We start from the raw sequence: 26,833 nt of genomic DNA on the forward strand, positions 1-26,833 counted from the left end.
GAGGCTGGAGTGGAAACGATTAGAATGAGAACAAACTGGCTCCTGAATAGAAGCTTTTATTCCTGCCGGAGAGGGCTTTGTTCCCCAAACACGTGACACACAAAAGCCTCTACTTGAATTCGGGAACCCTAATTGGTTCTCAGGTGGGGGAGGAGAGGGGTGTCCGGATTTAGGGATTCCTTAAAGAGACAATGTGAGGGAGAGCTGGGCTCAGGGTTCGTTCTCATTGTCAGGGGGAAGGGATAGGATGGGGTAGAGGGGGAAGAGCTGGACCAGTGGGGGTGGGGCAGCAGTTCAGAAGAGGAGGGGGAGGGGAGATGAGAAGAGAGGGAGAAGCATGGAGAAACCCACAGGAGTCCCTGGCCCAGTGCCTGGAAAGTAGTAGGCACGGAGGGAAGAAAAGAACGGAAGGAAGGAGGAAGGAAAGAGTAAGGAAGAAAGGAAGGCTGGAAGGAAAAGCACGCTTCTTAACATGTCCCATAAGCCCTGCCTGGTTAGAGCCCTTCCTCCCTCCCCAGCCTCTTCCCATCCCACTCTCTTCCCATCCCTCTCTCACCCTCTCCAGGTACAAGGCTGTCTTTCAGCTCCTGGGATACTGCAAGCTCCACCCTGCCCCAGGATCTTTGCACTTGCTCTGCTTTCACCCTGGTATGCTCTCCTGCCTCCCTTCCCATCTTCCCAAATATCACTTCTCGAACCCCCATAACTCCAGCCCATCATCTTGTTTTACTATCTTCAAGGCCCTTATCACTCACAGAAATTACTTGCCTATTGTCAGATTCCAACCTAGGAGAGCGAAACGATGGACTATGTCCATCTTGTGCCCCACTCTATCCCTAGCGCTCAGCACAAAGCTTAACACACAGCAGGTGATCAAGAGACTGGAGGCTCGCTGGCTGGCTGGCTGGCTGGCTGGCTGAGTGGGAAAGGGGTCGTGGCTGCAGTAACTGCTATCACTTCCCACCATACCCCCCAGCTATTGTTTTCAGGGTCAAGTGGCCTTGGTCAAGTCACTCTCTGATTTCATTTTCCTCTTCTTCAAACAGTACAGAACACACCTCGCAGGGATGTTTCGAGGGTTGAAGAGAGAATTTAAGCACTGAGCACAGATTGGCACATAATGGGTGCCTGATAAACAAGAGCCACATTTGTAATAAGACAATAGATGTTTCTATGGAAGGCAGAGAGAGGATTCCCATTCGCTTGTCCCCATCAATGTGGCAGGCACTCCCATACAGTATTTTAGGGGACACTTATAAGTAATATAAGGAAGTAGGTGTTGATTGTCCCTGTTTTACAGATGAGAAGACTGAGCCTCAGAGAGGTTAAAAGACTTGTCCAAGGTCACACAGGTAATCAGCAGCTGAGTTAGGATTCGAGCCCAGCCCTGTCATTGTGTTCTGCCTATTCTAACTCAAAGTCTCTCTTTGACTTCCGATGTTAGGAGGCTGGAGGGGCTAGGAGAGGTTCCAGCACCTGAAGTTGGAAATGGGCAAAAGGAAGACCCCAAGGGGCCTGCAAAGATGAGGCTGCCTTAATGCCCTCCATTAGCATCAGCCGGGGCCTCATGCTATTGGTCGGTAGAGTCCTGGGTACTGGAGCCATGCGCTCTGTGCTTCAGCTACTCATCAGAGCACCTACTCTGTGCCAAGCACCAGGATACAGCTGTGTACAGGACATATCCTCCAGCTGTGCACTAATGGAGCCAAGGATTAAAACAAGAAGCACTTTGAAATCCCTAGCGAGGGCAGTCATTTACCCCATAGCCTGGGGTGATGGTACCCACCGTTTGCCAGAGCAAAAGGTATTATTGAGGCCCTTTCCTGCTCCCAGCTCCAGCCTGGGCCCTGGGTGCAGGGGCCCTTTAAGAAGATCATGTCCCCCTCCCTCTCTGTGCCTCCCCCCCCCCGCCCCGTAATTAGCCAGCTAAAGAAAGAGCTGGCTCGAAATGGGATTGTGCAGACCCAGCTTTGGGCCCCGAGGACGCAGGATCGGGGATTGTTATGCTAATCGCCTGAGATCAGCAGTTCGCGTGCCCTTCAGATGGCAGGTAGCGATGCCGGGCTCTGCCCAGCGCCTGTGGCTGCAGCTCTGTAAGACAGCCTGCCTTTTCCTCCTGCTCCCTGCTTCCTCTGCCCTCCCTTCGACCGACCCTGTTAGACACGCCCTGTCTGTCCTCCCACCTGTCTGGTGGCTAGGAGCCTTGGTTTCTCCTAGAAATGTCCAGCCCAGCTCTTTTCGCTCTCCAAAGGAAGACAGGTCCCACCTTCACCTGCGAGTCTTTGGAGTAGGTGCTAATGGGAGAAACAGAGGCAGGAGGAGAAGGTACCCAGTTCCTCCTTATAGCCCACTCTCATTTCCGGCATCGAGCCTCATCCTTCCTGGGTCCTTCCTGCCCCTCAGATCTGTAAACCACACTTGGTGTTGGCTTTACCACTTATTAACTAGGCCATCATGAGCCAGTGACTTTGCCTCCCAGAGCCTCAGTTTCCTCATCTATAAAATAGGTTGATAATAATAGTACCTATCACAAAGGATTGAAATGCGGATGGAATGAGAGCTGGCATCTAATACACCTAACTCATCAGTCACTACTGGCAATCCAGAGCTTGACAGCAGCCCTAGGGGAGAGCACCCTCTATGTATCAGCCTAATGCTGAGTCCTTTTATACGGCATTAGCCCATTTTGCCTTTCAGCTGTCCCAGGAGATAATGATCACTATCACTCCCATTTTACAGATGAAGAAACTAAGGCTAAAAGGAGCTCAACTGTTTGCCCAGGATCCGCCCCTAGCTGGCCTGTTCCCTTAACTGGTATTCTGCACTTTGGCATGTGGCCACTCACCATGCAGAAGGTGAGCTTGGTCGGTACAAAAATGTTCACATAAACTTAAACATGTGATAGTTATATATTTAATGTGCAGGAGAGAAAAAACCCCTAGCATTTCAAGTCTATAAATTCACAAATACTATTGCTTAGGTTAAATATATTTAAGTCCATGCAATGACTAGTACAAGTCTGGTCCTAGCAACTTTATTCGTAGTAGCCCCAAACTAGAAACAGCTGAGACATCCATCAATGAGAGACTGGATGAAAAAACCGTGGTATAGCCACATGATGGAATAAATTCTAATCCAAGCCACGAAGTGGTCGATGCACACAGTCAGAATATTGGATGAAAGAGGCCAGGCTCAAGAGAGTACATAGTCTACAATTCCATTTATATGAAGTTCAAGAACAACTAAAATGAATCTACGGTGACAGAAGTCAGATTGGAGGCTGCCAACTGGGAAGGGTCTTAAAAGGGAAGCAATCCAAGAAAACCCTAGAAGGTGAAGGAGATACATGATATCTTGGCCTGGTGTGGTCACATGGGTGTCTGTGTAGGTAAATATGCATCTGGAAGTACATTTAGTATTTATTCAAGTTGAAATATGCAATGTATGCATCAGTAAGTCATTGTTAACAATTTAACTTTAAAATAAATTCATTGAAAGAAAAATAATGAATAAATAGTAGTTCGGGGAATATACAGATATGGCAAAAAAAAAAAAAAAAGCAAAAAAACTTCAGTGACTGAAGTTGGGAGAAGTATCAGCCTGAGTGCTGGGCGATGGAGTTTTATTCCACTTGTTTCTCTCATATGGTGCCAGATAAACATACAGGATGTCTTGTTATATTTGAATTTCAGATTTAAAAAACCCAAATACTTTTAAAGTATTAATATGTCCCGTGCAGTATTTGGGGCATACACTGATTTTTTTTTTCTGGGCTTTTATTTGTTTTGTTTTTTTTTTTATCAGGAATTCGCATTTAACTGGGCATCCTGTATTTTTATTTGCTAAATCTGGCAACCCTACCGTCTCGGGACCCCGCCCGGTCTCGCAGCCCCGGTGCCCACCGCAGGCGGGAGCGCCCTGCGCGGTGCAGTCACGCCGGGCGCAGCCTGGCAACGCGGCCACAAAGGGAGCCCGGGAGGCGGAATCTTTCCACATGCCTGATCAATGGGGGCGCGGAGACGGCGGCGCAAACAGGCCTGAGACAGCCGCACAAAGAGGAGGCCCCTCGGCCGCTCCCGCCTTCCATTGATTTCGGCCCTTTGTGGCTTGGACAACGGGGGCGCGGGAGGCGCCTCGCGGGGACGTGGCCCATTCTCATTATGGGGAGAAGGCCGGCGAGAACCCCCGCCCCGCCAGCCCGCCGCACCGGTCCCCCTCCTGTGGGCTCCAGGCCTCAGGTCTGGGGGGGGTCCGGATCCCTTCAGGGGCACTGGGCAGGGCACAGGCTGGGGTCGGGCCAGGCCAAGGAAGGCCCTGTAGTCCAGAAAGATCTGCAGCCGGCTAGTGGGGTCTGCTACCCGGATCCGGCCTCTTGAGGACCCCCCCTAGTCTGGGCTGGCAGGCCTTCTCTGTCCCCCTGGTTACAGGCAGGCCTTGCGGTCTTTATTTTTCTCTATTTATTGAACAAATATTTATTGAGCTTTTGCTTCAAGCTGTTCCCACTCTCCTGCCCCCAGGGCCACTTAAACTGGCCAACTCCTCCAAGTATCACCTCTCTGGGAAAGCATCCCTGACCCCTCTCCCAGCCCCAGGTTCAGTCCGGAGTACCCCTGTCTCTGTGTGTGCCGCCCAGCTCTCTGACTCTTCAATCATGATAGGAACAGCTAACAATTATTGAACACTTACTATGCTCACTGTGCTAAGCATGTGACAATGCCCGTCTTCTTTCATCCTCACAGCAGCCATCTAGGTTGGAGCTGCTGTGACCTTCATTTTCCAGAAGTGGAAACTGGAGCTTGGAATGGTAAGGTGGCCACAGAAGGTCACACAGCTAGCAAGGGGCAGAGTGAAGATTTGAACCCAAGCAGTAGATTCCAGAGCCGCGGCATCCTCACCACTATGCAAGCTCCAGGCTCTGTATGGGATTCGTGACCGTGACCCAGCAGGCGTATCTCCGGTGTCTCCCTTACCTCATCGGGACATTGACCGCACTGTCTTACTGTGTCTGTTTTCCCCACTAGACTGCCTGTGACCTCAGCACTCAACACAAATAAAGGTGCCCATGGTATATTTGTTGACCTGCACTATTGGGTTTGAGAATATTTTGCTAGGATCTGCGGGTGGGAAGTGGGAGGAAAACCTAAAGATGAATCTGATACAGTTTCTGCCCACAAAAGAGCTTGAAATCAGACACTATATAAGAAGGGTTGCAGGGCTCTGGAGTCTGGTGCATAGTTTTTTCCCCTTGTTTAAAAAAAAAATCCACTTCATTGAGATACAATTTACATGCAATAAAATGCACCCGTCTTAAGTGTCCAGTTCAATGAGCATTGGCAAGTGCACACACCCATATAACTAGCATCCCTGTCAGATATAAAACATTTCCATCTCCCCAAAAAGTTCCCCTGTGCCCCTTTGCAGTCAATGCCCGCCCTCCCCTGCTGGTTCCCAGGCAACCACTGATCTGCTTTCTGTCACTATAGGTTAGTTTGCATTTCCTAGAATTTCATATAAATGAAATCATACAATGTGTATTCTTTTGTGTCTGTTTTTTTTTTTTCACTCAAATGCTAGTTTGAAGATTCAGCCACGCTGTGGAACAACCCCTCAGTTTCAAACCCCCTTTCTCCTGACCTCTCTGAGCTTTTCTCTTCATCTATAATATGGGAGTGGATGCTGTCAGGGTTCGTTGGGAAACTATCTGCACAGTGCCCAGGACCTATGCATAGTAGGCATACAATAAATGTTATAGATTAGCATAGCTTTTCTGGTAGATGGCAAGCTCCGTGAAGCTGTTGGCCTTGGGACCTGCACACAGTAGGCATTCAATAAATGCTCTTGATTAGCATAAACTTTCTCCTAGACTGTAAGCTCCATGAGGTCAGGGACCTTGTTACAGATGGCGAATCCAGAGGTTCAGAGAGGTATAGCAACTTGCCTAAGATCACACAGCTAGTAAGAGGCAGAGTTGGAATTGAACTCAGGCAGCCTGGTCCTGGGGTTCTTACTCTTTACCATTATTGTTGTTGTTGTAAAATATATGGGGTCATTACTCTTAATTACTGTACAAAATCACCTCATATTTTTCTCCTCTCCTGCCATCTCTCTGAAACTTTTTGTCACCCCTCTCTTTACTGGCCTCCCCTGGAGGCAGCATAATGTCAAAAAGAACAACTGTACTACTCCTAATATATTTTTTTAAGTTTCTGTGCCAGGCAGTATTCTGAGCCCTTCACATGTATTGAACTCACGTAATTCTCCAACCATGCTGTCAGGTCGGTTCAGTGTTTCTCTCCATTTTACAGGTGAGGAAACTGTAAGGTGACTGTGACGCTGCAGTTTTGGAGTCAGGACGTCCTCCTTTTGAAGCCCAGCAGGGCCCCCCTCTCTGTGGAACTTGGGCAAGTCTCTTCCCTCACCAGCCTGTGTGTTCCCCCAGCCAGGCCTTCCCCAGAGCCCATCCCTGGCCTGCCATCTTTCTGGACACTTCTCCTTTCTGACCCCGCCGAACACTTTTCTCTTCCTGCCGATTCTAAGTGTCTTTCCCCAGTCCCTCCCTGGGCCTTGGCAAGCCCAGGCTACAATTTCAAAAGGAGTTGAGTTCCTTCTGGAAAGGGGCTGGGACTGAGGCCCCCCTCCCTCCTGTCTCTTCCCATAAATACCCCCTGTGTGCAGCACCCAGGGGCCTCGGGGAGCCAGGCTGCTGACCTGTAATTAGAAACTTTTCTCCCTTCCCCAGCCAGGAGGAGGGAAGGCCCTGGTCTGGGCCAGCCATTTTGTTTGTCATGAATTATTCAGGAGATGGGAGTGGAGCTGAGAGGGCCCCTCTGCTCTCCGGACATCAGACTAACCCCCTAGCTCTGTCTTTTCTCCGGTTCAGACCCAGAGAATAAACAACCTATGTACCAGTGCCTTTACAGAGGGGGTTTTCATCAGATCTCGTGAAGAAGGTGTGTTCTTTAGCTGAGGCGCGGTGACAGGGACTTACCCAAGGTCACAGTGCTAGGAAGAGGACAGCTGAGCTGGAAGTCAAACCCAGGAGCGGTGCTGGATGGAGGAGGGGGAAAAGGCATGAGGTGCTTCCCTTTCCTTGCCGCCCTTGCTAAATCTCTGGGGTGTTAAGAATGGAGGTCATGCGAGAAAACTAACTTCTTGGAGCACCAGCTGGGTGACAGGCAGGCATTATTTTGTATGCAGTGCAATTTTCACAACCCTCTGAGGAAGGTGTTATTACACCCGTTTTATGGAGGCAGAAACTGAGGCTCAGAGAGGTGAAGGGAGTTTACTTGAGGACACATACAGCTGGTTAGTGGCAGAATGGGCTCAAGCCTAGCACAGCCCTCCGTGGCACACTTTTTTTCCCGCCACTCCTGATGGGAGGGAAGGCAGGAGCATCAAAGAATCTTGGCTCCTAAACCCACAGTGATCCTTGGATCCAACTTCCCTGTTGTCAAACCTCTCGGTATCCAAGGCACTGGATTCGTGGCACTGCTCCAGGAGAAGTCCTTTGAGAATCATGAATGACTCTAAATGAGCCTCAGAATGCTATCTGCCATCCCACACGGGTTAGCCTTTGCAAGGTAGCCCTTTAGAAGGCTCAGGGCTTCCTCTGTGGCTGAAGCTGGCAATTATGAGATAGGCCAGCTCTAAATGGAGTTCCCAGAGCAGCTAAGAGCATAGGATTTGGAAAAGGACTGTCTGGTTCCAGTCCTTACTATCTGTACAAACTTGGGCTAGTTCCTTAAACACCCTAAACATCAGTTTGCCTTTGGCAAAGTTAGATGATGCTAAGGAATAAATACGAAGAGTAAATATGATAATGCATATAAAGCATTTAGCATAATGCCCAGTGCACAGTGAGTGCTCAGTAAGATTTATTTATTATTATTATTCCTGATGACAGCCTCTCCTTAAGCTTGGTTAACAGAGAGGCAGGAACTTCCAGATGGTGAACATATGTTTTCTTCTGGAAAGAGCACCCCAGTGTCCCTGGGGAACTCTCCCTCCACCAGTATCAGTCCCGGTGCCTTGGATGGGGCTTACTCCACCCCTGTGATCTAGTCTGGCTACAGGATTGGTTGAAAGATGGACATGTGACCCAATGAGAGCCAATCAGAGAGAACCCTGAGATTTCGGCTGGAAAGAGGCAATCTCTTTTCCACTAGAAGGAGAAATCAAGCAGGGAGCTTCTGAGGGCCACCTTGTCACCCTGGGGAGGAGCATGTCTGCCAGAGAACAAAGCCATCGAGGAAAGCAGAGCGAAGACATGGCAAAAAAATTGAAACCTTTGTATGCCTGGATCTAGTTGTAAGCCACTAAGTAACAATAATAATAATAATTATTTTTTAATTAATTTTTTAAATGGAGGTACTATGGATTGAACCCAGGATCTCGTGCATGCTAAGCACATACTCTACCACTGAGCTATACCCTTCCCCCAATAATTATTAATTATTAAGTTTTTATCTGCAGCAGTTTGAGTTGGATTTTCTGTTGCTTACAACTGAGTTCTGATTAAGCATGCTAATTATGTCCCCTCTCTCTGTATATAAATATACATATATATGCACACACACATATACACACATACATATCTTTGATTAAAATGACAGCATACACTGAAGACTCACTTCTAATTATTACTTTTGTTTTACAAACTTAGGTCAAGAGGGAATGCCGAGTAAGACTTTAAGATTCACAACACCTAGGTACAAATTATGGGCCTTTAACTCACTAAACTTATACTGTCATGGAGTCACAGACTTAGAGTCATGGCTTGGCTTTAACCATGGTTTTCCTTTCTGCTTTCAGGAAAACATTTAATTTCCACCCTGGGCGTAGTCTATCCCAGCTTCTTTGTGGTGCGCTGTTTCTGTCTGCCTTTTGTCTGTGTGCTGGTGGTGTCAGAGCTGGTAACTATCTGTTTACAGTTTCAGACAGAAGCATTAATTGCCTTTTGAACCTCCCATTTTCCTCTAAGAGCTCCCCGCTTGACTATCTCAACTGTCTCACTTGTATTTCTTTCTACACAAACAGAAATGTCTGGGGCTTTTTTTCCCATGAAGTCTGACCACCTGCGCATCCCTACATATTCTCTTGTGAGTAGGCAACACAAGAGAAAAACATGTAGGTGGCAAAATATCTGCATTGAACAGAGTTTACAGGACAAGTTGTCACAACCCAGAAGCTTCTAGGCCAAACAAGGAGGCAGCTGTGGGGTGGTAGGAAGAACCCTGGAATCAGAGTGAGACCAACTTTTGAAATTTGACTTTGTCACTCACTTGCTGTGTGACCTGAGGCCAGTTTCTTTATTTTGCTGAGCCTCAGTTTCCTCATCTATAAAATGGGCATGCTAGTACCTGCTTCATAAGGATGGACAACATAACTGCTAGACAAAGTCACTTTCCTCTGGAAAAGCACTTCTCTAATGTCTGGTGTGGGTTCAAAATAATAACAAAATAGCATTATTGAGGATGTACTATGGGGTCAGCATGATTTCAGGTGGTATTCAGCCTTACAGCAAGTCCTATGAAGGAGCTACTGTTAGACTCTCACTTCACAGCAGAGGAAGTAGAGGATCAGAGAGGGTAAGTTGCTGAAGTCACACAGCTAAGAGGATGGGATCGGAACCCGACAGTTTAACTCCACTCCTTCTGTTCCCCATAGCTTCGCAGCCCCTACCGAGGTAGCAGATACCAGCCGCTCCCACTGAAGGCCAGGCAGGGCCAAAGACTTGCAAATGGGAACACATCACTCCCTGAGGGCGTGGTCAGGAATTTTATATACATACCACATGGTATATATAAATCTTTATCCAACAGATCAGGTTCTAGGGGAGGCAGACTCAGAGATGGAGCTTAGCATGCAGAACTCCACTGGGACTTGTTCTTGGGGCCAACACCTGTGGAAAGGAAAGGAAGGAAGCAGGAATGGGTAGAGGGAAGAGCAGGGCTGTACTGCACTCTCAGTGGAGGTCTCAGCCAACCTCATGGGGAGTTCCAAGGCTAAGGCGATCCAGCAGAGTTGTTCTGAGTCCAGATAAGGGGGCTGAGCATTTATCCCTACGCTGATCAGTTCCAGGACCTGAGGTGCCCTGAGAAAGGGGCATGACCTTGGTGCTGTGGCTCCCTTCAACTGTGAGGAAGCCACAGAGTGGACTCAGCCAACAGGTGTCAGCCACCAACACCAGGGAAGTGCATGCCTCAGTCCTAAAGGGAGATTAGCACAGTGTACCAAGGCATCCATTACACAGCCCCCCCAGACCACAGCCCGGGGGCCATTCTCCCCTCTTCTCATCTCTATACTCCAAACAAAGACCCTGAAAACAGTTATCAAGGAACAAGAACCTCAACTTTCCCTGACTTAGGTCTCCAAGCAAGGTATTCACTTTTGCCTCTGTATTCCACCGCACCTTATTCAAACCTCAGGACCTTATACAGCACATCCTTGAGTAATATACGTGGTGCTAACAGTGAGGAGCATTTGCCCAATAGCTATGAACCAGTTCTAAGTACCTTAAGTGGATTAACTCATTTAACAATGACAACAACACTAGGAAGTGAATATAATACTGTTATCTGTACTTTCTCAATGAAGAAACTAAGACACTGGAAAGGCGAGGCAATTTGCCTAAGGCCACACAGTTTGTGTGTAGTGGGGCCAGGATTCTACCTGGTGAGTCTGCTTCCAGAACTGAGTCTTAACCAACAGATCTCTATAACTAGTGGTTAGTGTTAGCATGGATGATGGGTATCCATGGATGGATGGATGGAGAGGAGGACTGGTAAATGAATGGACAAATCAGTGGATAAATGAATGCATGAATGGATGGGTGGAGAGTTAAATAGACGGACGGATGAGTACATGCATGGATGAATGGATGGATGGATGGATATCCAGTGTCCTGGCCTTGGAATTTCCCATTCTACTAGTTGCTTCCCCATTACAGCAGCTGGGTCCACATGAGCCGGGAGTGAGTATAGCCCAGGCTTGAGCTAGGAAAAAAGATCTAGATCTTCAGCTCCTGCAGCTCTGACCTTCAGCCAAGAGCTGATGGGACAATGTAACAGAAGGAGACCTCAGAGGCAATGGCAGAACCCCAGGCTTGCTGTCTCTGTGGCTGGGGAGAGCCTACCTCTCTGTGCTGCAGAAGCCTCATTTGTAAAATGCTGTGACTGGAACGTCTAGGCCAGACACCCCGCAATCTTTTGAAGTGGGAACTCAGACACTTAGTTCTCTTCCACCTGTGGGGACCAGCCAATTCCTAACTGACTTCTTCCAGGCACCATCTCCGCCTCCACCGCCTGTTTCTGTAGCCTTCCCCCAGAGTGCACTCCTTTTGAAAGCATTTTCCTTCTCTTCGATCATCTCTTTTCTGTTCATCTTAACACTTCATACTCCCAACCATGGAATGGCCATGGCTGAACATGCACTGGGGTTGCCCGACTTCCTCCCTGTCTGGGCATGTGGGTGCTTCACTGCTATTTCCTTTTTTTTTTTTTTTTTTTTTTTTTATGACTGGCAGGCAGCACCCAGCCCTGGAGGGGAGACGCACAGCTGGGGCTGTGGTTCTGAGAGAATCTGAGTCTCGCTGGAACCCAAAAGCCCCACAGGAAGATTTTCTAAGGCAAAGAATTTTGGAACTCCTACAGACCTAACTCCCTGGATTAGCGCCCTGTGAGCAGACAATGGAGCAGAGTGGGAAAGAGACCAGCAATCTGGGCTAGGCTCTTTCTCTGACTTTGGGCAGTTCACATCCTTTTTCTCCCTCAGGATTTTTTGTTTTTGTTTTTGTTTTATTAATCTGTAAAATGAGAGCTTGGTCAGCCTACAAATTCATGCAAAGGGTATCAGATTACCTGGTTCAAACCTCAGCCGCACCATTCACCAGCTACGTGATCTTGGGAATGACACTTCCCTCTCTAAGCCTCAGTTTCCTTTTCTGTAAAATGGGGATGGTAAGACTACCCACCTCATAGGGTCTTGTGAGAAGTAAATGAGATAATGCATGTAAAGTGTGAAGCACAAAGTAAATGCTTAGTAATTGGTGGCAGCAGCGGCAGCTGCAATGTTAGAGAAGAGAAAGAAAGGGGATGGCAGGCAGCAGACAGGCACATATACATATTTAAATTCTAGGTGTTGCCACCCAATCTGGCCAAGCTGAACACCCCTCCCCTCTAGAATGCCGGTGCCCAGCCATACACAGTGAAATGCACAGGACATTTCATAGACTGTGAGTGGGGAATGTAAGAAAGGGTAACACCTGAGAAATGATTTGATAATGCTTTTGAAGGGCCCGAAAAATGGTATTGCCTTTAGCTCAGTAACTCCACTGCTGAGATACAAGGACATTACTTGACATAGAAGAAAAAAATATAAGTATAAAGTGTTCATCTGAGTTGTTTATAATCACAAAAACTTGGAAACAACTTAGTGGCCATTAAGAGGCGAATGTCTGAGTGAAGGATATTTTGTAACTATTAAAATTATATACACAAGTCATTTATAATAACATAGAAAAGCATATAAAAATAAGCTAATGAATAAAAGGAAAACACAAATTTACACAGATGGAAGGAATGGTGTAAAAAAACCGAAAATCAACTCCCCAAAGAAAATGTGGCAGAGAAGCATTCAAAGTTTATACACTAAAATGTAAACAGTGGTTATTTCTGAATAGTAGGGTTTGACTACTATTTATTTCCCAACTTTTCTACAAATATATTCTTTGTGTGTATTTTTCCATTAGTATATTTTGTAAAGTTAAAAAAAATTTAGAAATAAATCTAGGAGGAAATAAACCAAAATGTTAACAGTGGTCGTCTTTGGATGGTATAGAGGATTATATTTTCTTTAACCGACAGTGTATTTATTTAATGAACTTTGTGTTTATTTAGTGAATATTGTATTTTCTTTAATGAACATACATTAGAATTATGCATAGCTAAACGATATTTTTATTAACTAGCTTGTTTTAAATTATAACATATGCTCACATTAAAAGAAAAATTCAGTCAGCACATAAAGGTATAAGGTGAAAGTAAAAGCTCTTGGACCCCTCTTTATCCCTTAGTCCTTTTCTCCGAAAGTAACTTATCAGTTTCATATGTGTTTTTCCAGAAATTTTCTGTGCATATACACTTAGATATGATTATCCGTTTAAAAATATATTTAGAGAGAGAGAGAGATTTAGAAAATTCAAGTGATTCTGAAACTTCTTTGTTATTCAATGTAGTCAAGATTTCCGGGTACCTTTGGGTATGTGTGATATTCTGGTATAATGTCCACAAAACATTCCACTGTAATGTGACATGATAATTTACTTAATTAATTCCTTACTGATGACGATCACGGCTGGCGATGAACTTCAAGGGTATTGCTAACTTTCGCTTCTATAAACACTGCTGCATTAAGCATATCTGTTCGTGCTATGTAACTTTTTCTGACTCCTATGAGTATATATGTAGAATAGAACTTTAGATGTGAAATTGCCAGGGCCCAGGGATTTGTGTACTTTAAATTTCAAGATATTGCCATCCAAATATAAATATATTTATAACATTTAAATATATCTTATATATTAATATCTAAATATATTATATATTTATACAATATAATGTATTTAAATATATATTTAAACATAAAATATATTTTATATAAATTATACATAAACATATATTTATATAATTTTCAATATATAATACACATATATAAAACACATGAAGAGAAAAGACAAATGGAAGAAGACCTCAGTATGTTAAGTTGTGCCAAAACGGTTTGTGCAGTATAAGTTGCAAAATCAACAAAAATCAAATGGAAAAACTTGGTGCAGAAATGAATCGTCAAAGGCTATATACCTAAACGTTAAAAGTGACTTTCTTTGGATGGGGTCATGGGTAGTTTTTAAGTTTTCTCAGTGTTTCACACTGAATAGAAATTTTTCTAATCAGAAAACAGTATCACAGATATTATGAACAGTATCTCTCTTTTTTTAATTACAAAACGCAATACATAGTCATTGTAATAAGCCAAAAATAAAGAAACGTGTTAGAAAAAAATGTTAATAATGTCCACGTCCTCACCTCCGAAATCATTCCCTGAGGTTAACAGTGTTCAGGGCCTGGTGAGAATACTTCCATACTTCTTTCTAGAGCATGTTATTTTTACACCGGAAAAGAAAGAATGAATGAAAGACTCAAAAAAAATTTTTTTTTCGTTAAGACCTCCGCTGCCCTCTCGGAGACGATGCCTCCCTGCCACCCACTCTACCAAACTGTGTGCCCTCTTTCCAGGTCCAAACATCTTGCCCTCAAAGAAACCCTCCCCAGAGGCACCTGCTCCTCTGCCTTGGCCCAGGTTCAGCAGAAATCAAGGCCCAGGCGGCCCCCGGCCCAGCCCCGCCGGCCCCGGGCCCGGGCGGGCCAGCTCCCCAGCCGGGGCAGCCAGGGGCCCGGCCCCGGCCCGCGCGGGGCTCCCGGCGAGGCCTCCCTCCCACGTGGGTGGAGCCTGCGCCCGGCCTCCCTCCCGCCCGCTTTCTCTAGGAGTAATTAAGAGTGAAATCCTCCTCCTGGTGACCTCGGTGCTCCGGGCCCGGGCTGATTTACACATGAAAGGTCTGCGGAGGGCCTGGGCTTTCTCCTTTTCACATTCACAATGAGGCGCGGCCTATAAATAAAACCTCTCTGAGAAACAAGAGGCTTCAAAAATGTCTTTGTGTGCGTGCGTGTATGTGTGTGTGTGTGTGTGTGTGTGTGTGTGCGTGCGTGCGTGTGTGTGTATGAGAGAGAGAGAGAGAGAGAGAGAGAGAGAGAGAGAGAGAGAGACCCAGGAAAAAAGAATGAAAGAGGAACACCCAATAAGAGTTGGCATTTTTTATTGAGCGCTTACTGTGTGCCTGGCATTTTCACTTTACTCTGATGAGATAGACATGAGGGTCCCTATTTTATAGGCAAAGGTACTGAGGTTCAAGGAGGGGAAGACCTGCCCTAGGTCCCACAGTGAATTAGGGGGAAAGCCTGGGCTCAGGAAGTGGGTTGAGCAAGAAATGCAAAGTGTTCAAGGTCTCCATTGTGATAGTGGTTACAGGACTGTATAGATTTGTCCAAACTCATAGGACTATACACTAAAAAGGGAGAATTTTACCCTGTGTAAAGCCTTCTGTAATAATCCTGACTTCAAAAAGGGAAAAGGAAAGAAAATACATACAGAAACCAAACAAACAAAGGCGCCCATGGGTTGTGAGTGGGTGAGGTCCCCTGGTGCTTGGGCCTCTTCGTACTTTTCCCTCTAGCAGGGCTGTTTCCTTATTCACCTCTGTAGCTTCAGGCTCAGGGCCTGATACTGGGGAAATGTTTGCTTGCTTAGATGAATGAATGAGCTAAATAATTCTGTCTGGACCCATTTCTCCATCTATAAAGTGAGAAATTGATGAAACAGTAAGGTGAATCCCAGCCAATCAGCTTAGAGGGTACCTCCTCCGGGAAGCCTTCCTGGATCCCCTTCCACTCTCAGACTGGATCTGGTGCCTCCTCTGGTCTCTAAGGCCAGGTTGTATTCCCTGCACTGATCACACTGTATGGTATTCATTGGTTCTGTGTGTCCTTAATGTGAATTTTCTGCAGTAGGGCCCATGTCTGTTTTGTGATCCCAGTACATGGCATGTAGCAGGTGGAATGTCTGATGAGTTAATGAATTAATGCACTTATTAGTTCTGGTCTGAGGTCCAAAATTGAATTATGCTGGTGTTGGCTGGAGCCAGGCTAGGGCCTAAAGCAGCAGAAACGGTCCAGTGCACAGAACCAGGAAATCCCTGGGCAGCAGGACTGAGTTGAAAGGCTTGACTTCTAGAGCACCAAGGAGACAATCCTGCTGTGACCTCTGCAGGAAATCCAAGCCTCCTCCTGCACCAGGCAGGGGGGCCCCAGGAGAAGAACAGTCAGACTCCGGAAGGCAGATGGTTTGGAGCCAGGCTCCCCTGGCACCGGGAGCCTGCAATCTGCCTGCATCTGCTTGGGGCTGGGGTTGGGGTAGGGCATGTGGGGTACACGGATGTGGTCAGGTGCCAGCTCGTCTACTTCTTAGCTGTCATTCAGTCTCACCAGGCCTCAGTCTTCACGTTTGTGAAGTTTGTGAAGAGCATATAATTCTACCTACTTTAACACGTTTATTCATTTTTATACTATATATAGTTATATATTATTATGACTACATTATTGTTACTCAACATGTTTATGCCAAGGACATAATGAGGTCAAAATGCCTATTTTGTACCACTCAGAAAGATGTTAAACCCCCTAACATCTTTCCTCTTTTCTCCCAAACGTATTTCACCATAATCAGAGCAGTCACTTGTGAGTTCCTAATAATAACATTAACTATTCCTAAGGTTTATTGGATGTCTGCTGTGTGTCACGCACTGTCCTATGCACTTTACATGTATTATCGCATTTCACAATGACCTTCTAAGGTGGGTTTGTTATTATCCATATTTTCCAGGTTTAGAGAGGTGCAGTGACTTGTTTGAGATCACACAGCTTCTGAGTGGTAAACCTGGGATGTGAAACATCTGTTAGCTCCAGGGAGCACCACAATCCCCTGGAAAGTTTGTTCGAACACAGATTGCTGGGCCCTACCCCGAAATTTCTGCTGTAGCAGGTCTGGGGGCAGGGAGCCTGAGAATTTGCATTTCTTACAAGTTCCAGGGTGATGCTGTAGCTGCTGGTCCCAGGAGCATATTTTGAGAACCACTACCTCATACCAAGATTTCTCCACTGTCATTATCCCAATTAGGCATTTTATGTCATGTCCAGTCTAATACAATAGACTCAATTCAAAGAGTTTTAAGTCTAGCATAGTTCATTCAGCACTTGGCACATATGACCCTATATTCTTCATTAACTCCTAAAGAAAATCATCCATTTTAAAGGGGCAAAAAATAACTAGAAAATATAAATGAGCAGAAAGGACAGAATTAGCTCCGGTCTCACCAATTACTCAGAGAGATGGGTTTTTGTTACACATGGTTGTATAGTAAAGGTTTCTGGATTAACCAACTCACTGGATTAAGAATTCACTGGAGCTGGCTCCTGGGTTAGCCAACACTCACCTTGTCTACTGTAAACTGCAGAACAAGGCAGTGCCCACAGCAGCTGGAGGACTCAGCTCTAGTAGGACCAGCCACTAACTCCTGCTGACTTGACAACTGTGTGACTGTGTGCTTACCAAGCGTCAGCTGGATGGGTTCTCCAATCACTTACTCGTGTTATTAAACCATATAACTGCATATGACAAACAGATGACATATGAGTAGGAAAAGACAACTGATGTTTCTACATGCACAGTTGAATGCTTTGGAGAGATTCTTTAAAACAGTTCGTTGTTATGCGTCATTATAAATATGTCCAAATCCATAGAATGTACAACCATTATATCAGAGTGAACCCTAATGTAAACTTGGACTTCGGGTGATAATGATGTGTTAATGTGGGTCCATTCATTGAAACAAACGTCCCGCTCTGGTGGGGGATTTTAAGAACGGGGGAGGCTGTGCATATGTGTGGGGGTGGGGGGAGCATGTGAGAAATCTCTGTACCTCTTGCTAATATTGCTATGAATCTAAAACTGCTCTAGAAAATAAAGATTAAAAAAGAAAGATGAGTGAAGCCACAGCTTGAACCACAATGGCCATATGGTATGAGCACAAAATAAACTTTTGTCATAAACCACTGGGGCTGTGTGTGTGATGACGGGGGGGGGGGGAGCTGGTTGGGTTAGGTGTGGTCTGGACAAAAACACTATTGGGTGGGGATGGAGGTGGAATTCTAAAAATCTAGACAACTAGGACCTTGAGATCTACATCAACTTTTAAGAAGCCCAAACTAGAACTCAGGGGAGCGGTTTCTGCAAGAAGGAAGTGGGGAAACGCCAACCAGCTGACTCAGATCAGGCTCAAAGAAAAGGCTTTGGCCCTACGTCAAAAGATTGGTGAATGAATATACAGCAATAGGTTTTTAAGTTAAACTAGAATATTTAAGGGTTGTAAGTCTTCTTTTTTTATCATGTCCAGCTTCAATGGACTTTTTCAATAAGCTTACCAGCTACTCATCTGATCAGACTGGATTACAGAGCTCCTACTCCATATTTTTTTTAACTTAAACTTTTTCTTTTTTTGGAGGGGGAGGTAATTAGGTTTATCCATTTATTTATTTTTTTAATGGAGGTACTGGGGATTGAACCCAGGACCTCATGCGTGCTGAGCACACACTTTACCACTGAGCTATACCTTCCCCACCAGCATTATTTTTTACATTAGAGACAAGAAGGAGGGGACTGTGCAGTTCTTGATTATTTGTTGATCTTTACTTCATCCCTCTGCAGCCAATGACATCTGATACTGGCACAGCACTTTGCAGTTTATAAAGCACTTTCAAGTGTATTTCATTTAATTCTCACAACTCTGGGCAGCAGGCGTTATTATCCCCTTTTTACAGGTTGGGAAACTAAGGCTCAGGGAAGGGAGAGAAAGGCTTCAAGTAAAACTATCAGCAAGGCATTCAACTGGGGCAAGACCTTAGACTTACTTGGTGAAGCACCTATAGTCCAGGGCATTGTGTTAACCAAGGGGTAAAGGAATAAAAGCACTAAATCTTTAGCAACTGAGGAGGAGATGCCTTGGGGCGGGCAGTAGGGGGTAAGGAGTAGACTAGGATGTGACCCTGGTTCATCTCTGGATCTTGGCACACAGTAGGCCCTCAGGAAATATTCAGTGCTTAGTTGAAGAAATGTGGAATGAATGAATGAATGATGTGCAAAACTTGGAGCAAGTCCCCTGCTCTCTCTGGACTCAGACTCCCGTCATTAAGTGGCTGAGGCTCTTCTCCTTGGGAAAATGGGCAGACATACATAGACAGTTTTTGACTCCATTTACGGATGTTCACAGAACACCTTCCTGAACGCCCACTATAGATTCCTTAGGAGAGGGTGACACAAGGAACCCTGAATAGGAAGCCCCTGAACTTGAGGATCTGAGGTCCCATCCAACTCTGATGTTAATGCCTGTCGTGATAACAATAACAATAATTATAAAAGAATTCAGAAGTTTTTGGACACTGACTCAGGGCCAGGCACTGTGCTTAGAGCTTTACTTCATTTAAATGCTTCCCAGCCCGTGAATAATAATGATACTGCCATTATTATCATCATCTCTGTTCTGCCCATGAAGAAACTGAAGCTTAGTGGGACTCAATAACTTGCTCAGTTAGCAGAGTCAGGAAGCAGGGGCTCTGGATTCCAATTCAGAAGGGCAGACACCAGAGCCTCAGCACTCTCCCACCTCCATTCCAGGAAAGTATAAACATGTGAGCCCCATGTGGCTCTTTCAAGGCCAAATTCAATTTGCTGTATTTGAAGAACATACACTGCTGGCAACCAGTCTTTCCTTCAAGCATTTGTTCAGTTGTCATGTACAGGCCAGACACCAACTGCCTAATGGGGGCTCACGATGATCAGGGTCCCTGCCCTCAAGCAGCCCCATTTATGGCATCTTTCCTCTGACACTCCCAGCACCAGCTTTGGGGTGTGAACTGTTGCAGTACAGATTGTCAGGCCCTGCTCCAGTCCCCGGAATCAGACTCTCTGAGCTTGAAACCTGGGAATATTCATCTGACAAGCTTCCCCGGTGACTATAGACACTGAGGCATAGAACGTCTGGATGGAAGGTGAGCAAGCAGCCAGCAACTATTACACAGAGAAAAATTTCCTCTACCGATTATGGAGGTTACCAGAGAAGGCTTCTTGGAGGAGGTGACCTTTAAGATGAGACCTGAAGGGGGAATAGGAGTGAACAGACCAAAAGGAAGAGGAAAGAGACACAGCAAGCAAGAAGCCAGTCTCGGTCTGTGGGGGATTCACAGTGGAGGGGGGCGGAGTGAGGGAAGAGGGGTGGGAGAGGGGGAGCCACTAGGCAGAGTGATGCGCCCGGGGGCTCTGGGACCGCAGAAGAGGCGTTGACTTAGCCTGAGGAATCTTGACTGTTTTCCAACACCCAGGTATAAGCATTTAAGCATCGGCTTCATCACATCTTGAGTGAAGAGAACGGGTGTGGAGGAGATTCAGGGCTGGCTGGAGGTGTGGTCTCCCAGGACATTAGAGGCCTCTTATCAGCCAACTAACAGTGGGCGGAAGCCGAATCATCTTCTAATCTGAATGCTGTTTTCACCTCCATTGTCAATGCTAAGTCTTTGTTTATCTGTACTAAGTCCTTCCATCTAGAGCCCTTAGTGCTGGTAGTAAATGGCGTAGAAGGCCTTTGTAATGGGACCCGGAGAACACCTGTTTAGATCCACCCTATTACAGAGGAAAAGCACAGTCTCTTTCCTCTTGGAATAACCCTCCTGGCCACCACTGATGACTCATATTAGGTGGTTAGTAGGACTCTGGCCCTGGCCAGTCTGGATTCAAATCCCCTCCCAACTGTTTTCTAATCGTCTGTCCTTGGACTACGTTACTGGACCTCCTGATGCCTCAATTTCCTCCCGTGGCCAAGGAGGTTACTAAAAGTACCTATTATCTCCAAAGTGTTATTTTGAAAATGAAATGAATTTTCCTATGAAATGTTTAGAAGAGTGCCTGGCACACAGTAGGACCTCAGAAAATGTTGGGTAACGAAAAAGAAACAAATGCACAGATTACGACTTGTGCTATAAAAAATATGATACTTGCTATTTAAAAAAGAGGGTCTCCTTCAGAGACAGTGACCAGGGAAGGCTTCCTCAAGAAGGCTGATATTGAAGGGGAGACAAACCACAGGACAGGTTGGGGGAGGAGGATTCCAGGCAGCGGGGCACAGCGTTACCAAGGCCCTGAGGCGGGAATAAGGTTGGCTTGTTCAAGGAACAAGAAAGGCAGTACAGCTTGGTGTGAGCCTATCTCTGTGGCTGCCGTCTTCCAGTTGAAGAAAGGAGGCCCAGAGAAAGCAAGACTAGCCCAAGGGCACAGAAGTGCTGGAGGCAAGATTTGAACCTGAGTTCAGTTCACTAGGAATTCTACTTTTCTTTCCAGCATTTACAAACTTGAATGGAGACCTAGAGTCTGATTTAAGCTTGAGAAAGGGTCTCTAACCCAGGCATAGTTTAAACAGACCTCCTTTCCCTTGGGGTCATTGGCGCCAAAGTTGGCTGATTTCAACACAGAAAATGTATAATGTTGGGATCAAAACTATGTGCATTAACTACGGGGTGGGGTGCAGGCTAGAAATTAAGGGAGAAACAGATCCCCCAACGTTGGCTCACAGGTAGGCAGTGAGCCCTCTCTTCCTCCCCTGCAAAGTCTACAAATGAAAATGGGTTACAGGAGCCATTTAAATCAGCAATGGCTCTGAACGGTGGGCCCAGGGAGGACTTTTACCTTCTAATATTTCTGTCTGAAGTTTTTACAACTGACATATTTTCTTTTGTCACCAGAAGAACAACAACAGGAAAATAATAATAAAATGCTTCAGTGTAAAAGAAAAATTTTTTAAAGAACAATTAATATTTATTACTGTGTGGCCTGTCATGGGAAATGCAGATATTAAGGTAATTGTCTGAGTGCAGCTCAGGATATAGTTCATGGGGAACAAAAAGTTGTTAACTAAAAACGGAAGACATGATGTTGTATGGCACAGTAAAGTCCAAAAATTGTGTCAAATTTTTAAAAAGCAGAATCACTTCATTTAAAAAAATATTGATGTGTCAGGCACTGGGTTTGGTGTTGGGATACAGGAGTAAGCAAGGTTGGCAAGGTCCCTGCTCTCATGGAACTCCCCAGCTACTTAGAAGTTAGTGAGATGAGGAGTGGGAAGAGCATTCCTGCCAGAGAGAACAGCATGAGCAAAGGCCCTGAGGTTGGAAGGGACTTGGCATATTTCAGAAACAGAAAGGTTAGCTCAGAAGATGACTGAGGTGTCCTTAGTGAAAATGGTGGTGATAGGCAGTGATTATATCCTTCAGGGCTTTAGAGGTCAGAATAAGGCATTTGGGTTTTATCCTTGGAGATCTATTTAAACCACGCCTGGGTCTCAGGCCATTGAAGGGTTGCAGAGAGGAGAGGTGGTCTAGGCAGATTTGCACTTTAGCTCCTCCATGAACAGATTGGAGGTGGTGAAGCTATACAGAGACAGACCAGCTCTCAGGCTACTGCAATAACCCAGGAGAGAGAAGAGTGGCCATGACAAAACAGGGATGGAGATTAGACAGACATTTCCAAAGTAAAATCCACTTGGTGGGAGAATGAAAGCAGAGACAATGAGAATGATCGACTCCTAGTTTGTCAGCATGAGGACTGGGTGGATGATGGTGCCATTATAAGGCCACCTACCCAATGACAAGAGACACATAAAATTAATAATATAGTGGGAGATGCAGGCTTGGAGACTACCATTCATCACATGCAGTACCATGAAATGTGCTAAAAGAGAGAGGCTGGCAGGGCCTCTGGGGGCAGTGAGGGAGTGGGGAAAGATTGTGGCTGGGGAGACTCAAAAGGGAAAGAGATCGCAATAGATGGAGTCATAGGAGGGAAGCTGGAGGCAAAGAGGCTCAGGAAGACAACGTGATGTGGAGCTTAGAGAAGACCTATGTGGCTGACGCATGAAGTGGGTGGAGGTGCCCCTGGGAGGCCCTACATGCCAATCTATGGAGTCAGTGGAGAGAAATTACACCCTGTTCTAGAAGAAGAAGAGGACTTGGTCCTTCTTATATTTTAGAAAGTCAGTGATGAATGTGTGAGAGGCAGTAAAATGGGTGCTTGTCTATGTACCCAGTGTCTCTACAAGGATCATGGTAAATCTCTAGTATGGTAACCTTGGAGTGAAACTGGGTGTTTGGAGGACAGAGATGGGGGAGCCTTGTCATTCTTTATTATTTATTTAATTTATTGGTAATTTGAACCATATAGATGTATGTATCCAATACTTCTATATTTAAAATAATTATGAAGGAAAAACATATACTGGTAAAAAGCAAAGATGTTAGGGTCAGACAGCCATGCTTCTGAATCTTGGCACTCTCTCTAGCTGTGTCAACATTTGCTTCTCTGAGTCTCTGTAAAATGTAAAATGGGGATAACAGTTCTTACTTCAAAAGGTTGTTGGAAGGATTAAATGAGATAATATATATTGAGTGCCAGCAACACAGGAAGGATAGGGTAAATAGAGGCTATTAGTATTAGTAATTAATAATGCTAACATAGGTGGGCACACAGAAAGTCTCAGCTTGACAGGCTGGGGGTGGGGGGTGGGGGGTGTTTGAGGGGGAGATTGGGGAGGCGGAGTCAAGGGAAGGGATTTGAAATCCGACACAGCTGAAGGCTGTCTAAGTGATCACTACCTCTCTAAGCCACAATGACCCTCCTTAGCAAAATGGGATGCTAGCTCACCTCCCTACCAAGATCAAAGAGCTACTGGGTGGGGGCAATTAGTCACCAGCCAAGTGCAGCACGGTGTGAGTTATGAGTTATGAAGATGACGATTTTCGGAATGACCTCTCTTTCTCTCTGTTTCCTAGGCCCAGGGAGCCTTTCAGGCTCTTCTCTGCCTCTCATTGTGGGGTGAGGTGGGGTGAAGGGATATTCTCTAGGAAGTGAAGTTTTCTTGTTCCAATCTGGGGAAGTCTTAGAGGCAAGGTCTTAAGAAGGAGTCCCTGAGCCCAGGCTCCCTCTAACCCGCTCGCAGTTTCCACCTCCCTCCCTCCTTCAAGGATTCTGAGATCAGACAGCCACGTTGAAGGTCGCAGGCAAGACTTAACTCTGTCCAGACTCGTGGGCGGCGCCCGCACATGCGGAGCCTGCCACCCACAGGGAGAGAGCGGTACTGCAGGTGCGGGTACCAGAGACGCCCCCATCCATATAGTCACCTTTCTATCAATGCTTACTCAGCGCCTTTTCTGCACCAGGCAGAAAGGGTCCCTGCCCTTAAGGGGCTTATAGTCTAATGGGAGGAATACCAACAACAGAAGTGCTGGTAGAGACTTCAAAGTCTGCTTTTTAGTGAAAGACTTTGTTTTTATAACAGAAGTAAACATTTCACTGTAGAAATTTTTAAAAGAAAATTAAAACCCAGACATATTCCTTTTAACATGTAAGTATAGCCCTTACAGTATTTCTCTTTGCATTTTACCAATATGGAAACATACATTTCATAATATTTCGTAGCTTGCTTTGTGGTATTTAAAAGCTTTACTGGGATATATTTCACAGACCATAAACTGGTTCTGTTTTTAACTCAGTGTAACAATAGATGATTAATAATAATATAATACAGAGGAAGGAGGGTATAGCTCAGTGGCAGAGCGTGTGCTTAGCATGCACGAGGTCCTGGGTTCAGTCCCCAGTACTGCGATTAAAATAAATAAATAAATAAATAAATAAATAAATAAATAAATAAATAACCCAATTACCTCCCCCTTAAAAAAGAAAAAATAATACTATACTAAAAATTGCTGCTATTTGTTGAGCAAGATGCCAAGTGCTTTTACACACATCACAATCAGTCCTCCCAACAATCTTACAGGCAAATATGTACTATGATATACCCCCTTCTGCAGATGAAGAAACTGAGGCACAGAAAGTTGAAGTGATTTGTCCAGCAAAACTAGCAGAGCCACAGTTTTAATCCAGATTTGTCTGAGAAACTGAGCTCTCAACCATTTTGTTATGACAGCTCTGTGCCAGGCTGTATGGGAATTTAGAGGAATCTTGGGAAAGGGTTGGGGGAGGAGAGATCGCCTGGGTTCAGTGTGGAAATGAGGAGATGGAATAGTCCTCATACGCGTTGCAGTGAGCTTAAACATCACTGGGGGACCAGAGGCCAGGGACGCGGTGTAACCAGGGAAGGCTGCCTGTAGGAGATGAGGACTGAGCGGGGTGAGTGCAGACAGAGACAGGCAACAGGGTGGGAAGGGCGTTTCCAGCCAGGAGGAGCCAGCCTGTGCAAAGTCTCAGGTGCAAATTTGATCATCTCTCTCCTTGCTTAAAAGCAAATCTTCTCACTACACTTCAGATAAAATCCTAATTCAGCATGGCCTGCAAGACACCGGATATTCTTGCTTCTTACCTCCCCTCACACCTCTAACCTTAGCGCATTGTTTGGAATTCTGGATACAATACCTATGTATTTTCCTTCTCTTTTTCTTTTAGTGGAGGTACTGGACATTGAACCCAAGACCTCATTGTGCATGCCAAGCAAGTGCTCTATCACTGAGCTATTTCCCTTCCCCTGGGTATCCCTATATTTTCTCTGTGGTGATGTCTACCTGGAAAACTCTTCCCATCTCCCTCCCAACCCAAACTTGCCCCAGACTTACTTATATTTTTTTGGTGGTGGGGAGGATGACTTAGATGTCATCTCCTACAGGAAGCCTTCCCTGACTGCCCCTCCAGGCCAAATGCCCTTCTGCTCTGCTTCTATAACCTTGTCTCCCCTCCCCTAATCATGGCAATAAGAATAGTTAACAATTGTTGAGCACTCACTTTGTGCCAGGCACTGTGCTATGGTCACTTGACCTTACTAAAGTGGTATCAGAGAGTGATTAAATGTGCAACTTTTGAGCTAGACTTCTTGGATTTGAATCCTGGCTCAATTATTTAAAAGGCTGTGAAACTTAGGCAAATCCCTCCCTTTGTGCCTCAGTTTCCTTATCTGTAAAATGGGGATAAGAAGACTAGCTATCTCACAGGAGCTCTGCAGTGACTACATTAATGCATGTGAGGGACCCAGTACATGGCAAGTGCTTAATAAATGTTAGCTAATAACTATTATCCTGTTAAATCCTTGTAATAACTCCAATTCACAGGTGAGACCTTAAGAAGCAAATTGATTTGCCCATAATTATGCAGCTAAGGAGCCAACTTGTGACTTGAACTTGATGCCAAGGTTCTGCTGTATTGCCTCCCATTGTAGAACCCATCACACTGGCTGTAGTAACTGCTTACTTGTCAGTTTCTCCCTCCAGATTGGGTGTTCTATGAGGGCCCCTGCTGTTACCCCAGTCCAAGGACACAGTTGAGGCCCTAATTAAATAAATTAACGATGCTGAGCAGCTCGGACAAGTTATTCAGATGATGAAAGTGGTGGTCATAGCACACCCTGACCTCCCTTGCCTGCCATGTGCTTGGGAAAATGCTTCAGTGCCTCCTCAATAGTCCAGGCCAAATGCCTCTCTGCTCTGTTTCCACAGAACCTGTACCCCTCCCCTGACCATGGCAAAAATAATAGTGAACAATAACTGAGCACTTAATTTAGGCAGGATTAGTCTCTTGGAAGATAGATATTTACTGGTCCAGGAACTGGAAGAGCTCTTAGCCGGGAGAAGCCACAGTAGAAGTAGCAGGCAGAATGCCCCAGATAAGCTTCCCCCTAAGCAAGCCCTGTCCTTGGCTAGGCAGCCTCCCCTAGTCTCACTCCAATCCCCCAGCAGCAGCTGCCACCAGTTCTGAGGTGCCCGCCCTCTAGCTCACTGTTTCAAGGAAATAGAGCATCGGAGACCTTAGTGGCTTCAGCATGAGTGTAAACATCCCCAGCTGCCAGACAAGATGACGTCAAATCTAGGCCTGGCTGGCCATGGCCTTGGGGAGACTCCCTGCACAGAAAGACCAGATGCCCTGGGAGCGGGGGGGTGGGTGGGGGGGGTGGGGTGGGGTGGGGGGGTGGGGTGGGTTGGGGGGGGAGTCACTGGGAAAGGCAGCACAAGCTGGGAACTGCCAGTTCAGCACCTTGAAAACACATTTGAAGGTTCCATCCATTCTCAAGGACCCCAGGACATGAAATATTTTTCTTTCCAAAACCACCAAAGTCAGAAAT

General features: G+C 45.8%; 1 long non-coding RNA gene across 2 annotated transcripts; it reads left to right on the plus strand.

Annotated features, from left to right (window-relative positions):
- The first annotated feature begins 3,992 nt into the window (after positions 1–3,992).
- On the plus strand, positions 3,993–6,641 carry LOC140690981 (uncharacterized). Of its 2 annotated transcripts, XR_012066403.1 has the most exons (3): positions 3,993–4,238; positions 4,740–5,056; positions 6,306–6,641. It is a non-coding gene; the product is annotated as an uncharacterized lncRNA (long non-coding RNA). The 2 variants fall into 2 exon arrangements; XR_012066402.1 differs by lacking the exon at positions 6,306–6,641 and having other exon boundaries at positions 4,740–5,084.
- The last annotated feature ends 20,192 nt before the right edge of the window (positions 6,642–26,833 follow it).

The sequence above is a fragment of the Vicugna pacos genome, chromosome 32 (assembly GCF_048564905.1).
Source record: "Vicugna pacos chromosome 32, VicPac4, whole genome shotgun sequence".
NCBI lineage: Eukaryota > Metazoa > Chordata > Mammalia > Artiodactyla > Camelidae > Vicugna > Vicugna pacos.